This window comes from Lissotriton helveticus, chromosome 4_1 (assembly GCF_964261635.1).
Source record: "Lissotriton helveticus chromosome 4_1, aLisHel1.1, whole genome shotgun sequence".
Taxonomy (NCBI): domain Eukaryota; kingdom Metazoa; phylum Chordata; class Amphibia; order Caudata; family Salamandridae; genus Lissotriton; species Lissotriton helveticus.
The window spans coordinates 1034340850-1034356640 of record NC_136063.1 but is presented as its reverse complement, the minus strand read 5'-3'; positions in this window follow the sequence as shown (position 1 = coordinate 1034356640).

Genomic DNA, 15791 nt, shown 5'->3' with positions numbered 1-15791 from the left:
GGCATAGAAGGTTAGTTCAAATACCTTAAAAGATATTATTTTCTTACATGTTTAGAACTCATTTCGGACAAAATGATCACAATAATAAAGGATATTTGAGATTCAAATGATTTCAAGAGAATATAGCACCGCTGAGGAACAGTCAAAAAATTGCGGAAAAACATGCTTCACAAATATAAAAGTTAGCAACAAATTGTACATGCACTAAAGTTCAAATACTAAACAACATTAGTTAAAAAGAAGTGATTGAAAAAGAAGTAAGTCCAAATTAAAAACCTATATGGAACATGAGTCCCTCAAAATTGCAACAGGAGGTCTCTAGTAATAGTGTTTAGAGAGGCACATGCATTTCTTCATCATTGTTCACCCCAAAAGGAGCGGCACTGCCAGCTTGCAGGATAAATCTTGATTCTGATCTACGTAAGGCTAAGACCCTATTGCCACCGCTTGGGTTTTTAGGAATTGTGTCTCGTGCAAAGTACTTAGCCTTTGTCCAGTCACTCCAATGATTTTGGTGAAAATGTCTAGCCGTACTGTAGGTGAAGTCTTTATTTGTTATGGCTCGCCAGTGTTCTAGTATCCTTTTCTTTACTGGGAAGGTGGTTGAGCCTATGTACCACTTTCCACATGGGCATGTGATAACATAGACTACAAGCTCTGTGTTACACTGTATGTTTTTCGGGATACACCATTTCCTGTTGGTTCTGTAGAGAGTAACTTCCCTCACGTTCTCGCTGTGACTACAAGCTTTACACTTGCCACATCTATTGAATCCTCCCCTCCTGTCTAGCCAAGTTAGCTGCTGATGTTCCATGTGACTTCTCACTATCTTGTCTTTGATAGATTGGCCTTTTCTATATGTTATAGCTGGATGTGGGCCTTGTAGTGGGCCATAATATATATATATTCACTGACAAAACCACAGGTTTCAGGCACGTTATAGTTAGAAATTAGCATTTGAAAACCTTTAGAAATTCACTGAAAATACCCCAGGTTTCAGGGACGTTATAGTTAGTTGGACATTTCACTCATACAAAACCAGAGAAAGTCAGCCGTTATAGTTAGTTCAGCTAACTATAACTCACGCCCCCGCAATGCACTGCTGATGACGTCACATATTACATCATTAATGACATGGTCAGTGACATCGCTGATGACATCACTGATGACATCTCAAATGACATCACAGATGACATCATCAAGCTACTGTGTGTTTCTATAAAGTTTAAATATGTTTTATATATATGCCAAGGTGTATTGGAGAACGAGTGGGTGTATTATTGTCTGGATGGAGGATTTAGTAGGTGCATGACTGTATATGTGAGTGATTAAATGTGACTTACTGAATGCATGGGTTAGTGGCTAAACTGTGTGAACGTCTGTATCAGTGTGTGTCTGTTGTTGTGTAAGCTGCTGAATGAGTTGGTGAGTAGCTACATGAGTGTCTATATGGGTTATTGATTGGTTGCCCGAGTATCTGTATGGGTGCCTGACTATTTGTGTGGGTGGATGGGGTGGATGTGACTTTGTGCATAGATGTGTGAGTGGGTGATTCACTGGGTGTATGGGTTCAAGAGTGTGTCTGTGAAGTGCTGTATGGTTGAGTGAGTGTGCATATGGCAGTGTTGGTGAGTGAGTGGATGTCTCAGTGGTATATGTGTGAGTAACTACATATGTGAAAGGTAGTATATGTAAGTGTTGTAGTATACAAATGACTATGTGCGAGTGAGTGATAGTGAGAGTTGCTGTGTGGATGCGTGTGTGCTTGTGTCAGTGATTGTATAAGAGAGTAATTATGTGTTAGAATCTGTATGAATAGGTTAGGTGGTGTGTGTATAACTGTATAGGTGAGTAAATGGGAGTGGGTTTTATTCTTTACATAACTGAGTAGGTGTGTACGTAACTGTATGTGTGAGTTGCCGTGTGTGAGTGTCTGTATAGGTGTAGGAGTGCAAATTATAGTGCTGTATTGATGAGTGACTGCATGTATGAGTGACTGTATGGGTGAATGAGTGGATGTGTGTATAGATCTAGGAATCAGTGAGTATGTAGTAACTGGTGTTGGTGTGTCTATGGTTTCGAAAATGATACTCTATATTTTAGAGTGGGTGTATCAAAGGTTATATTAGGGTGTGGGGAGGTGCATCAGACTATCACATGGATGATGTCATCATTGATGTCATTTGAGATGCCATCAGTGATGCCATCAGTGATGTCACTGACCACAACATGAGTGATGTAATATGTGACGTCATCAGCAGTGCATTGTGAGGGCATGAGTTATAGTTAGCTGAAAAAACTATACCAGCCGAATTTTTCTGGTTTTGTACAAGTGAATTGTCCAACTAAGTATACTGTCCCTGAAACCTGCTTTTTTCAGTGAATTTCAAAGGTTTTTTAAATGTAATTCCTAACCATAACCTCCCTGAAACCTTTGGTTGTTTCAGTGAATTTCAAAGGTTTCATAAATGCTAATTTCTAACTATGCCTACAGAGGTAGGACATGTGAAGAAAGAGGAACAAAGGCACAGAAAGAAGCAGAAAAATGCAGAAAGAGGTAACAGAAGTCCAGAAATAACCAACAGAGGGACTGAAAGTCCTCCTGTGCGCCCAACTTTTTGCTGACTGGTACTGGTGGTAACTGACTCTGACTTACCAGGCCCAGAGCCAGTGCTATGCTAAAAGACACTTTGAATGCATTGAAAACACCTACATACACTAGAGAACACTATGTGTTGGGGTACCCCTGTAATAAGCATGACCTCCTCTGTAAGGCCCTAGCACATAATAGGGCAGGGGCATTAAAACGTCCTCTAAGTCAGAGGTGCAGAAAGATGCTAGTCACGTTTGCAGATTGGTGGAAAAAGGGTGCTGGGCCTCCAACCAGTGCTCAGGAATTCTGCTGCCTAGGAATTACAGGAGGTAGAAGGAGGGCTTCTTGGCCCCAAATTCCCTCAGGACTAAATTTGACTTAATCCCTCAGCCGGTAGTCTGCAAGGAGGCACACTTGCAGTGTGGTGGAGTAAGGGGGGCATTGCCTCCGAAGACGTCTTAGCAATCCCACTGTGTGGGAACTACTGGAGGTAACAAGAGGGGTAGTTGACCACCACGGACATCCTTTGGGGCCAACTTCCCCTATTATTACCTCCAGTAAGTCCCACACAGCAGCATTGGTAAGTACTCATACCAGACCACGCCCCCTTAGCCCACCATTCTACAAATGCGCTCCCTGGTGCGCTCTTGAATGGGGATTGAAGTCCCATTCACTGCTGGGGGTCCATTAGGGGCCAACTAGCCTACTGCTTCCCTCCAGTAAGCCCCACGCAGTGGAATTGCTGAGAGGTAGACAAAGGCCACACCCCCCTTTCTCCACCCTTCTGCAAACGCACCCCCTGGCGCGTTGTTGGGGAATTAATTCCCCTTGAATACTGAGGGTCCCTGGGAGACAACTAGCCCACCAGGTACCTCCAATATGTGCCACAGAGCTGGATTGCAGAGAGGTGGTCTGAGGCCACGCCCCCTTTTTTACCACTCTGCAAATGCGCTTCTTTGTGCACTACAGCTCTGGGGAGGAAGTCCACTTGTGTCCTCAGGTCCTGAGGAAATGAGAGAACCTCATTGCCCCACCAACAGTGTGCCAAGAAGCGTGTTTGCAGAGTGGTATAAAAACGGGTATGGCCTTGAACCACCTCTCTGCAACGCAGCTCTGTGGCGCATATTGGAGGTACCTGGTGGGACAGTTGGCCCCCAGGTACCCTCAGTATTCAAGGGGAATTATTTCTCCATATAACAATATGCCAGGGGGCACATTGCAGAGTGGAGGAGAAAGGGGGTGTGGCCTCCGGCGAGATGCCAGCTTTTTCTTTTTTTAACAAGTGGGGCTGTATGGCCTCCTGTTTTTTTTAATTCACTGGGGCCCTGGGGACCCCATCCCCCAGGGCCTGACCCCTATTTTAAAAAAAAAACAGAAAGAGGGCAGCATGGCCCCCTCTTGTGGCCAATTTCGGCCCCGGGGACCCCATCCCCTGGGGCCGGCCTTTCCCTTTATTTATTTATTTGTTTGTTATTAGCGGGGAGGGGGGCCACATGGCCCCCCTCCCGGGCCACTTTTAGCCCCGTGGACCCCATCCCCGGGGCCTGGCCTCTGTGATTGGGACCTTGGGGGAGCCTCAATACCCCAAAGGTCTTGCCCGCTCCCCACCACTTGCGGAAACTGGGATTGCTTTTGAGCAAGGAAGCTGCTGACATGCAGCTCCCCTTGTTCAAAAGCAATTCTGCTTTGTTTCATTGAAGCGAGAGCAGGAAGTTTACTATGAAAGGGCGGGAGCCGCATGACTCCCGCCCTGCCATAGCAAATGGCAATGCCCTGGGGTGGGCACCCCGGGACATTGCAGGAGCCAGCCCGGGGGGGTGGCGGTCCCCAGGGCTCTTGAGGGCTCCTGGAGGGGGGCATGTGGCCCCCATCCCTTCATTTTAAAAGCTGCACGGGGTGGTGGTCCCCAGGGCTTTAGGGTTAGTAACAGAACCCCCAAATTCCATATTTAGTGCCCCGGGGAGGTGGTGGTCCCCGTAGCATCTGGGGGTTCTCGAGTTCCCCCACACATTTATTTATTTTTAAAAGCAGAGCCCCAGCAAGTTAGCGGTCCCCAAGGCTTGGGGGGATTGTGAGGCCCCCATACTGTCTGAATAATGCTCCAGGGAGGTAGTGGTCCCCAGGGCTGTGGGGGTCCCCGACACATAATAAAGCATGCCCACGGGACTTAGCCCACCCAGGGGCTTAAATACAACAAAGTGTGGGAGCCCACGCTTATTTTTTAAATTTATTTTGCTTGTCCGGTTTCCAGACCCCAGCGCAAATTCAGCTGTTTTTGAAAAATAATGCTTTTTTTGGCTTTGGTTGTCCTTGTGGGACCACCTGAGCAGGCCTATGGTGTTTTTACCCTGCCCCATTTTCATGTTTTTTATCTTTGTTTCACCCTTTTTCTTGTGACTCGGTTACTGAGTCACAAGATGGCTGCCAACACTTCCTGGTTTGGAGTGTGTCGCAGCCTTGAATCCTTAGGGTCGTATGTTGCTCGTAGTGGTCCACCTCTTGATACCACTACGGTCTGGTTCAGTATACAGACTCCATGGAGTGATCAAGCGGGAGAAGGGAAAGGATGGGGACAGCGGGGAGGGAGACCTGAAAAACAATAACAATATAAACAAGGCCCCAGGCATAGGCGTGTGAAAAGACAGTTCAGGAAGAAATTATGTTCTTCTATGCAGAACAGAATTGTGAACTTGCTTCAAAGTTATGTGTTTCTAAGCTAGAAACCCAAAGTACTTCAGATACTTTTCAGAAGGTCGCTTTGTGCAGCCTGTTGTGTTCCGCCTCACTATCCACGTAAGTACTTCATAACCAAGAACGAGCATAATGTACCAAGGCTCTTTGCCCCCAAAGAAATGCAGCAGACTCCCAGGAAATAGATCAAGAGCAAATCACATGAGTACATCCAAGAACAAAGATATCATACACTGTACTCTATCGTGGGAAAACCCTTCTGCAATGAGTATTTCAGGATCGTAAAGGAAGGCAGCCACCTCTTTAGTAAAGCACAAGCTTAATAGGCACACAAAACAACTGCTAGTTTTGAGCACATAAAACGGAATGCCGCTTTCCCGCAAGAACCGAGAAGTGGTTCAACCAACGGGGTAGCAGTTTACAAGAGAGTAAGAAAATGCCACCTCCGCTGAGCGACTCGAACCAGAATATAGGAAAAGCGGTGCACAATTGCACCCTTACCGGACCTCAGGGCAACGACGTCTCAGCGAAGAGAGTAACCGGCAACCTGCTGCTCCCACGGCCAGGACTAAGTAACACCCTTCTGGAAGCACGATGACATCATCGTTGGGCGCCGCACTTGGAATCATGGGATTTGAAGTTCCCGTCCTGTCTGTGAGCCTCATCAGTGTCTTCCCCGATGGAACCTGACAGAGTGTTGGCATCCAATCAGAGTGATGCTCGTGCACGGGAGGGTTCCCTCCTCGGTGCTCAGATATCGATATCGATATTTTTATTTTTTTATTTTCTCAGCAACTACTGAACAGATTTACACCATTTAACAAAAAGGGCACAGTCCAAACCAAGACCAACCTTTTTGCCAAATTAGGTGTAATTCCGGTCAGCAGTTCGGGCTGTAGCCTGTAATAAAGTTCCTATGGAAATGAACATGTGGAAAATGCGCTTTGGGACCCCACTTTTTTCTTGGCTCCCGCTTGATGAATCACCTCGAAACTTTCAACACACAGACTGAGTGGTCCAACCCTGTTTTTTTGGAAAATTTCACGAAGATTCGTCATACGGCACCGAATATATTGGCAAATCAAAAAACGCTTTTCATATGGTAACTAGGTTCTAACTATAACTACCTACTGGCAACGCCAATAGGTAATATATATATATATTACCTACCGGTATTCACCAGTAGGTAGTTATAGTTAGAACCTTGTTTCAATAGGAAAAGCATTTTTTGATTTGCTAATAACTTTGGCGTTGTTTGACGAATTTTTGCGAAATTCTCCAAAAAGAAAGTCAATCTAGGTCAGCTGCTATCCTGAAAGTTTGGGGGTGATTTATAAAGTGGGAGCTGAGAAAAAAGGGGGGTCCTTAAACGGATTTTCCCCATGTTAGTTTCCATAGGAAATTTTGCGACGAGCTACAGCCCAAAGTGCTGAACGGAATTACCCCAAATTTGGCAAAAGGGTAGAACTTGGTTCAGAAAGCGATTTTTTTTAAATGGTATAAATCCGTTCAGTAGTGTTTGAGAAAATCAAAAAATAAGAGTCAAAAAATCAATTTCACTTAGAAAACTTTGTGCAAGGCTACAACCAGATTTGGCAGGGAAAAGGGTCTTGGTCCAGAAAAGTACACTTTTGTTTTAATTGTGTAAATCCATTATGTAGTTTTTGAGAAAAATCTAATATGACAGATATAGATATTTGGGAATTGTGACATGTGATTGGATGAGGGGTTACGAGCACAAGCTTGTGGTTGATTGGCTGTGAACGGTTCAAACTAGGAAGTGTTGCTAGCCATTTTGTGATTCAGTCTGTGAGCTGGCATCTCTCCCCCTGCAAGCCATCGGGCCATAGTTCTACCTCTTTTATGCTTGCGGTTGATTGGCTGTGAACGATTCAAACTAGGAAGTGTTGCTAGCCATTTTGTGATTCAGTCTGTGAGCTGGCATCTCTCCCTCTACAAGCCATTGGGCCATAGTTCTACCTCTGTTATGCGACACTCAAAATGTACCGCAACTGTCTGTGCGAGATACCCCTTTCACGGTCCCTCTCCCCACATCACCTGCTCGTGGCTCTCTCCCCACGTAACAAGAAACCAGGACCTCGCTATGTTGTGGTGTACCAAAAATATGCCTCAGTGCACAGAAACCGCTATCCGGCTAGCTATAGTATGTCATTTGTTTTCCGTACTACAGTTGAGCTACCAATGATTAGATATCCTTGAACAATGCAACTCAGGTCCTCTCAGAATTCGTGGGAACAAGACACTCTTTCGGTTAGACACTCACACCTGTTTAGGATGTGAGTAACCAGAGACTTTGTATAGATTAAAATGTTTATTTGAACAAACAAGCTCTGTAAAATAGTAGTTCACATGCTAGGGTGGGCAAAAAAATGCATGTAAACAATATAATCGGCATAGTTATAATTGCATAAAGTACAAATGGGGAAAGCATATTATAATGTTAGTGAATTAAGCCAAATAGCACTTACCACCCTCCCCGTGCTACAAGCCATGTTATTATATCAGTGGAAGACCTCTGGGCTTGGACAGTGGAACCCCCTACCTCGAGTCTTATATGATAGGATTTAAATCTCCAGTCAAGCACAGGTCTTTCTCAGGAAAGATTGTTCTCTAAGTGTGTGTCATTTGCAGGCTGTGCAATATTAAAAGCACTCCAAATTTCAGAAGTGGAGGTTTGTTCCATGTTATGTCTATATGTGCGTGGGTCCGGCCAAAGCTGAATAACCAGCAATGTTGTTTTCTGCTCTTGAATACGGCGTACAGACGAGAACTCAGTGCACAGCAGAAATAGTGAAAGGCAGACAGTTCCCATGCGAAGCAGCGGAAACAGAAGTGTTTTCGAGAAGCAATGCATTTACAGTCGTGTGGAAAAAGCGTATAAAATGGCTGTGATGCAAGGTACAAACTCATGCTAACTTAGGAATGTTTGTTGGCACCTTGTAACTCCCACGACAAACTTATGTGGCACTGCCAAATTATCCATCAGTGTGTAAGAGCAGTAAGCTGCAACAGCTTCCAACAGGAAATCATTATTTTCATCTGCACAAGTAGACGCCATCCAATTCTGCAATTCGAAGGAGCAAATGTGCTCATTGAGTATGGTGCTTCCAGCACCATAGCAGGGCAACTTGCGTCGTTCTCGATGTAACTCCGTTGGAGAAAATCCTGTTCAGCCGTACATACATTCCACTGAGCAAGTACACCAAGTGCAGCATACCAGAACATTCACGCTTATATTCACCAAAGGGTTCATCAGTAAAGGAAAATCCGGTTCAGGCAACGCTGTGTTTGTGAAGCATAGATCCAACGCCCATTGGAAGAGACAGCACATGCATGAGAACAATGGCTGGATGCAAGTATACCAGGGATAGCGGAAAGACAAATTGTAAGCCACGCTGAGAGTGGCCAACTGCAAGGTACCATAATAGTCAAGCATAGTTTTACAGTTTACAGTCCTATATAGGGCTTGAATAACCCTCTGAAGGGTATATTAGCGCTCGGGAAATGCAGCAGAGGTAATGGCAGTGGGCTAATCTAGAACAGAGCTGTTTTCAAGGCTTTCCTAAATTTCCGAAGGTCCAGACATTGTCTTAAGGCAATGGGGAGTTGGTTCCATATGAGTGGCGCTTGATATGAAAAGGACTTGCCTCCTGTTTGTGTCTTTTTTATTCTAGGGATCTTAAGTAGGGATTTACAGCTTGATCGCAGAGCCCAATGGGAAGCCGCTCCACCAGGTAGGAGGGTCCATTTCCCCATATTGCTTTGTGGGTTAGGCAACAGATCTTGAATTTCACACTCTGCCATATGGGCAACTAATGTAGCTGGTGAAGGAGTGGGAGCGAGGCTGATCTGTGGGGGCATTTAAGACTAAGCGTGCAGCAGTATTTTGTATCATCTGAAGGCGGTTTAATGAGGAATCATTGGCTGCAATCAATAAGGCGTTGCAATAGTCTAGCTTACTCAGTACAAGGGTCTGAGTCTCATGGAGTCGGGGAGATAGGGGAAAACCCTTCTCAGTGGGCCCAATACATGGAAACCTTAGCCCACAGTGTGTGTTACATGCTTTTTCATGGTGAGGGTTTGTTCGAGGTACACTCCCAGGTTCTTAGCTGTGGTAGAGGGGGTTGGGGCATTTCCCAGTTCCGGAGGCCACCAATGAGGTGTCCACAGAAGTGGGGCAAGTCTCAGAAAAGGCAAGACCTCTTTTTTCCCGGCATTCAGATGGAGGAAGTTGTTTTCTATCCATTGTGAATTTGCCAGCATGCCGGAGGAGAAGGTGGATAGGGCTGTCTGAGAGGCTTAGTTAAAGGAGAAGGTGAGTTCGGTGTCGTCCACGTAGGATATTGGGACAAACCCATAGTCCCTTAATAGAGCTTCCAAGGGGGCTAAGTAGATATTAAACATAGTTGGGCTTAAGCATGCGGTTGCAAAGTAGCTGTAGTAGGGCTGGGTTATGAACAAGCACAATTGGAGCAGCCATTACTGAGCATGCAGATCAAGAGGAAAACTCCGGCAGCCAAAGCTAGTCGAAGTGGCAACATGCCGAAAACACTTGAGAAAATAGAATGAATGAAAGCAGGGATCAAAAATAGTTTGAAAACACGCTACAAGGCCAGATCTCAGAAGCTAAAAAAATGCACTAGCCTTATTGTATGTGAAGCATTAAAAATAGAATTAATCAGTTCAGCAAAATGTTGTGAGAGATCAGTGTTTAAAAAATTATGAACTTCTGTTGTCATGTTGGCCATATGCAGGACAGAAGTCTCAAGGTCAGAATTGAAAGAAAGTTCTTTCTGGGACAATAAAGCTCTTATTCGGCTAGGCTTGTAGAAGTCTGTCTTGAAGGTCGGAATGGGATGCCAAATCTAGGTATCGAAACTGCCCTGTGAGGGAGGAAACAGTACGTTTTTACAGCAAACTATATGTTGTGACACAGTCATAATGTATGGAATACCTTTTAAGATGCAGAAGCATTTTTCATCATTCCAGAGTAAATACGTGCCATTACACAACATTGTTTTGTGTGTTGTTGATATTGTAGAGGATGATGTATGTGTGTTATATCATGGTCAGAATCAATTGCGGCTCTCGGCTATGCCTTTAGAAACCAGTGCATCGGCTCGCAGCTGTGCACCACGAGCCAGCAAAAGACACACAATTGATGGACGGAATGCAGAACAAAGCAAAACATTCAACCCCAGTCAGGAGATCTGGGTTAAATCCATCATTCTTTTGCTCAACATGCCACCCTAGTTTAGACCTGGTCATATGCAAATCAGTCTTGACCCTGTGCCTCATGGGAACAGACCAGCCCGAACTGCCAAGCCAGGTCCTCCCTGGACCAGAAACAAGTATCCTAGTACCAGTTTCAGGGTTTCACCTCTCTTCAGCCAAGATAGCTTGATTTCAGTGGCACAGTGAGACCTGGACCCACGTCTGGGCATACCTGGCGCACTTAAGGGAAAAAAGCAAAAGACAAACAATTGATGGACAGAATGCAGAACAAATCAAAACATTCAACCACAGTCAAGAGATCTGGGTTAAATCCATCATTCTTTTGCTCACCATGCCACCCCAGTTTAGACCTGGCCATATGCAAATCATTCTTGACCCTGTGCCTCATGGGAACAGTCCAGCCTGAACTGCCAAGCCAGGTCCTACCTGGACCGGAAACAAGCATCCTAGGACCAGTTTCGGGTTTCACCCCTCTTAAGCCAGGATAGCTTGATTCCAGTGGCACAGTGAGCCCACTGTGCCACTGGGCTGGACTGTTCCCATGAGGCACAGGGTCAGACTGATTTTCACATAGCCATGTCTGAACTGGGGTGGTGGAGTGAGCTAAAGAATGATGATGGATTAAACCCAGATCAGTTGACTGGGGGTGAGTGCTTGCAATGTTCAACACTCTGTCCATCATCCCCTTTGGTTTTGCTTTGTACGTCCTAAGTTGGCAGGGTATCCCCTGACGTGGGTCCATTGCTCACTTTGCCACTGGATTCAAGCTAGCTTGGCTGATGACGGCTGATTAGACAGAAACCGGTCCCAAGATGCTTGTTTCCGGTCCAGGGAAGACATGGCTTGGCAGTTCGGACTGGACTGTTCCCATGAGGCACAGGGTTAGACTGATTTGCATATGGCCATGTCTGAACTGGGGTGGCGGAATGAGCTAAAGAATGATGATGGATTAAACCCAGATTAGTTGATTATTCAAAACAGTTTTCTGTAAGTACAAGAGTAAGGCATTCCCTAATAAAATTGCTACAACAAGGAATTTGATATTCCTCAATGAACCATAGCGTTGTTTCTATTGCTCCATATAATGTCACCTGTAAAAAAAGTGGAGAATCTCCAATTTAATCCTCAGAAAGATATTTTAGTGACTCTTGACATCGAGTCACTATATAGTAATATACCACAGATTGGAGCAATAGAAACAACGCTATGGTTCATTGAGGAATATCAAATTCCTTGTTGTAGCAATTTTATTAGGGAATGCCTTACTCTTGTACTTACAGAAAACTGTTTTGAATTTGGTGAACAATTGTTCTTACAAACGAAGGGAGTCAGCATGGGAGCCTCGATGGCTCCATCGATAGCAAATATCTACATGATCGCCTTCGAAACAAAAAATATTTTTAATGAAATGGCCCCTTTCTTCGAGTCTGTTTCCCATTGGTACCGCTACATAGATGATATTTTCTTTGTGTGGACCAATGGGGAACAGACTCTGCGGGAATTCCTCCTTTGGCTGAACGAGGCAGATGTAAACTTAAAATTCACTGCACATACTAACAAAGACAGGGTAGAGTTCCTTGACATTTTTATCAAAAATGGTGATGGCAGATTGCAGGTTGACTTATTTACCAAACCCACTGCCAGGAATACAATGTTGCACTTCAAAAGTTTCCACCCGAAGTGCCAAAAGGACAGTATTCCGTTTTCCCAATTTTTGAGGGTACGACGTAATTGTACAGAATTAAGAGACTACGATTTACAATCTGAGAACATGAAAATCAAATTCTTACAAAGAGGCTACCCACGCCGCCTAATACGAGAGGCCTACAAACGAGCTAGATTCTACGACAGGGATGCACTCCTAAACTCAAACCGAACTAAAAATGCCCCGTCCTTGGTTTGTATAACGAAACACTCAACCATAGATGGAAGCATTAGGCAGATTATAAATTCCAATTGGCATTTATTGAACTTGAATAACACCCAACAAAAAATACCCAAACCCATGTATGCGCATAGGCGCAACAAGAATTTAAAAGACCAAATTGTTCGATCCAGATTTAGCAAAACTGCGGAAAATCCACCATTTGTACAAAGGTCTTTCCAGAATAACAACCCAGTAAAAGGCACATCAAGTTGTTGCTCTTGTAAATCCTGCAATAACATTCTTCTCGGTGAAACAATGATCCTAAATAATGTAGAAATAAATGCAAAAGATTTATGGACATGCAACACACAGAATGTGGTGTATCTCATCACATGTCCCTGCCACTTAGGATACGTTGGCGAGACAGGAAGGGCCATAAAAACAAGGCTGACCGAGCATCGGTCAGCAATAAAAACTAAAAAATTGTCTGCACCTTTAGTCAGCCACTTTTTGGACTTCGGACATTCTTCCGAAGAAATGAAGTGGCGCATTCTGGAGAAAATAAAACTACCAAATAACACAGGAGGGGAACAAATCAGGAAAAAGCGAGAACTTTATTGGATCTTTACTCTTGACACATATAAACAAGGCTTGAATTCGGAATGCCCGTGGTCAAATGCAATAATATAATGAAATCAGTAGACCATAGGGATATGGAACAATATCTCAAATAACTGTAAAGTTACCATTCACTCTGAACTAGAGGGAACTCGAATTCAATGTAGAGGTCGCTTTCACCTATTTTTACTAATGAAGCAACCTTTAAATATCTAATACTTTTGTCTATGATAAAATAAAGATCCCTAGTTTACAACAAATAAATCACACAGTGACACATAAGAGCAAAGGGAAACAAAACGATGATTGAAAAAAATGGGTTACTTTCCCTTTGTCTATGTCTGAAATGAGTCCCAAAGAAAAAACGGTAGTTACAGCTTTAAATATGGGAGGAGCCCTAGTTCAATGGGATAAACAGGTTAGAGTATAAATACCAATCAAACTACGGCTTGTGAATCCTCTGAATTCCTGCCGTTACAAGCCGCCCGCCGATTGGACCATCCCCAGAGGGAGAAAGAGCGCGAGTAAAGGTGAGTGAGATAAGAAATGTTTCCCCTTGCCCATAATGGCTTTAATCTATAGCAATAAGATAAACCCACAAACTAATATAAGTTTAATTTTGAGCGTTTTGATACTCTCTTCTTAACCTATTGTATTCCTTAACACAATCTAGATCTGCACAAATGTTTCTGACATCACACTCAATCAAGTACAATCCCGATAAAGTTCTAACTCGTGACAATGCCACATATGCCATACCCTCCTTGAACACAGAACTGCCAATATTCACCAATGCAGTGTCTACACTTAAACCTTGCGATTTATGAATTGTCACCGCATATGCCAAGCAAACAGGGAACTGCTTACGGCGAACATATAAGTCTTTTACAAGCAAAAATCTAGCAGAACTACGAGCAATTAGCTGTACTTCCTCAATGCCATCAAATTTAATTTTTAAAAATTCAATTCCATCTCTATTTCTGTATTTCACAAAATCAACAACATTACCCATTGATCCATTTACCAGACCTCTTTCAACATGTAAATTCCTTCTTAAAATTATACGGCAGTTCAAGCACACATTCAGAGTCTTTTCAAAACCTGCAGTTTTAGATATAGTCTTCTCTAATGAATCCAATTTTGATTTCAGATTCTCAGACAAAATAATTGTTGATCCCATATGCTCTACTCTATCAATAGCTTCCACTTTCACAATCTCTTGCTTTTCTAAATGCAACATTTTGTTGTTAAATTTGGCACATTCTGCAAGAGTTGGCATCAAACATATTCCAGATTTCTTATCAGTAATTTTCTGAAAAATATTCTCAGGCACAACATCTTGTTCTGGATATAAATTTGACAGTAATCGTGCATGTAAAGCTTCTTTCCCATGCTCGGTCACTTTTCCAATTCTAACATCTTGTAGAATAGTCTTGTAAACTTCATCCTTTGCCTGACGCATATTTTCATGCAGTTCAGCATAATTGAAGTTTAACCATATATTGACGTTGCCAATGCTGCCTAGGCACTTCCTGGTATCTTCATGCGTGAGCATTTTGAACACAGGTTGCCCTTTCACTGGTGTCAGCTGCAGAAGATCTCCGAAAACAATGATGTGTTTGCCACCAAATAACACATCATACTCTGTTTTGAGAACTTCTTGCATCCTCAAATGCACAAAGGCAAGCATGACATTGGAAACCATGCTTACTTCGTCAATGATAAGAAGTTTCATTTTCCTCAAGATTCTTGAAACTTCAAAACAAGCATCTCCAGATAGCTTGTGATATTCTAATTTGTTGTCATGCTCCACTGGCAGCATCAGTAAACGATGTAAAGTAATCCCTTTAATATTATGTGCTGCCAGTCCAGTTGGAGCAGTGACAACACAAGACAGCGATGACTCTGTCCTTTCCTGCAAATAGCATGAAATTGCTTTAATGAGGAAACTTTTACCAGTTCCCGCTTCTCCACTCACGTACAGTCGGACAGGCTTCAACGACGTACATGAGCACTCTTTCTTATCATGACTTAATCCATGATCAATTTGCATGGTAACTTCGTCATATATTTTCCTCTGCTCAACGTTGAGTTGCCTTTCCAACTCTTCTAAGTTAACCGCATCCTCTTGAGCATGTGCCATGGCTCTTTCCACCTCATTCATAGCAGTGGCAGCTTCATTTTCAATAAGAGGTCCTCCTAGTGGATCCTGACTCAATGAAGCAGAACTCTGACTGTCCTGAGAACTGTCTCTGGCAATCTCGGCTGCAATCGTTGCTTCCTGCTCAATTTCCGCATTCAACATTTCTACATATTTGGGAAAAGCAGGACATTCTATGGTCTCCTTGGCGGCATTGAAAGAGTCTTCATAACAGAGGAAATCTCCAAGCAGTTCCTCTTCTGCACGCCAAGGCTTGAAAAGTTGCAAAAGTGCTAAATAGAAAAACTCCTTTTTTTCAGGAGATTCGCCACTCAATTTTCGATGGTTTATCAAGTGGCATTTTCTTTGCTTCACCAGACATCCCTCACTTCCTATTACAGCATACACTCCTTTCTCAGTATCTTCTTTGATGTTCCTCTTGAACATGTAATTTTGCAGAACCTCATACAGACAAACATTCTCTAGGTGACTGCTTCGATTTGGATAATATGTATCCAACATGTTTGTCTTCAAAATGTCGGTACTGTTTGGCTCCTTTTCCGCCAAATACTCAATTTCCCGCACAGGTTTGAGAACTCGATTACGCGTTGCAGCAAGACCAAGAC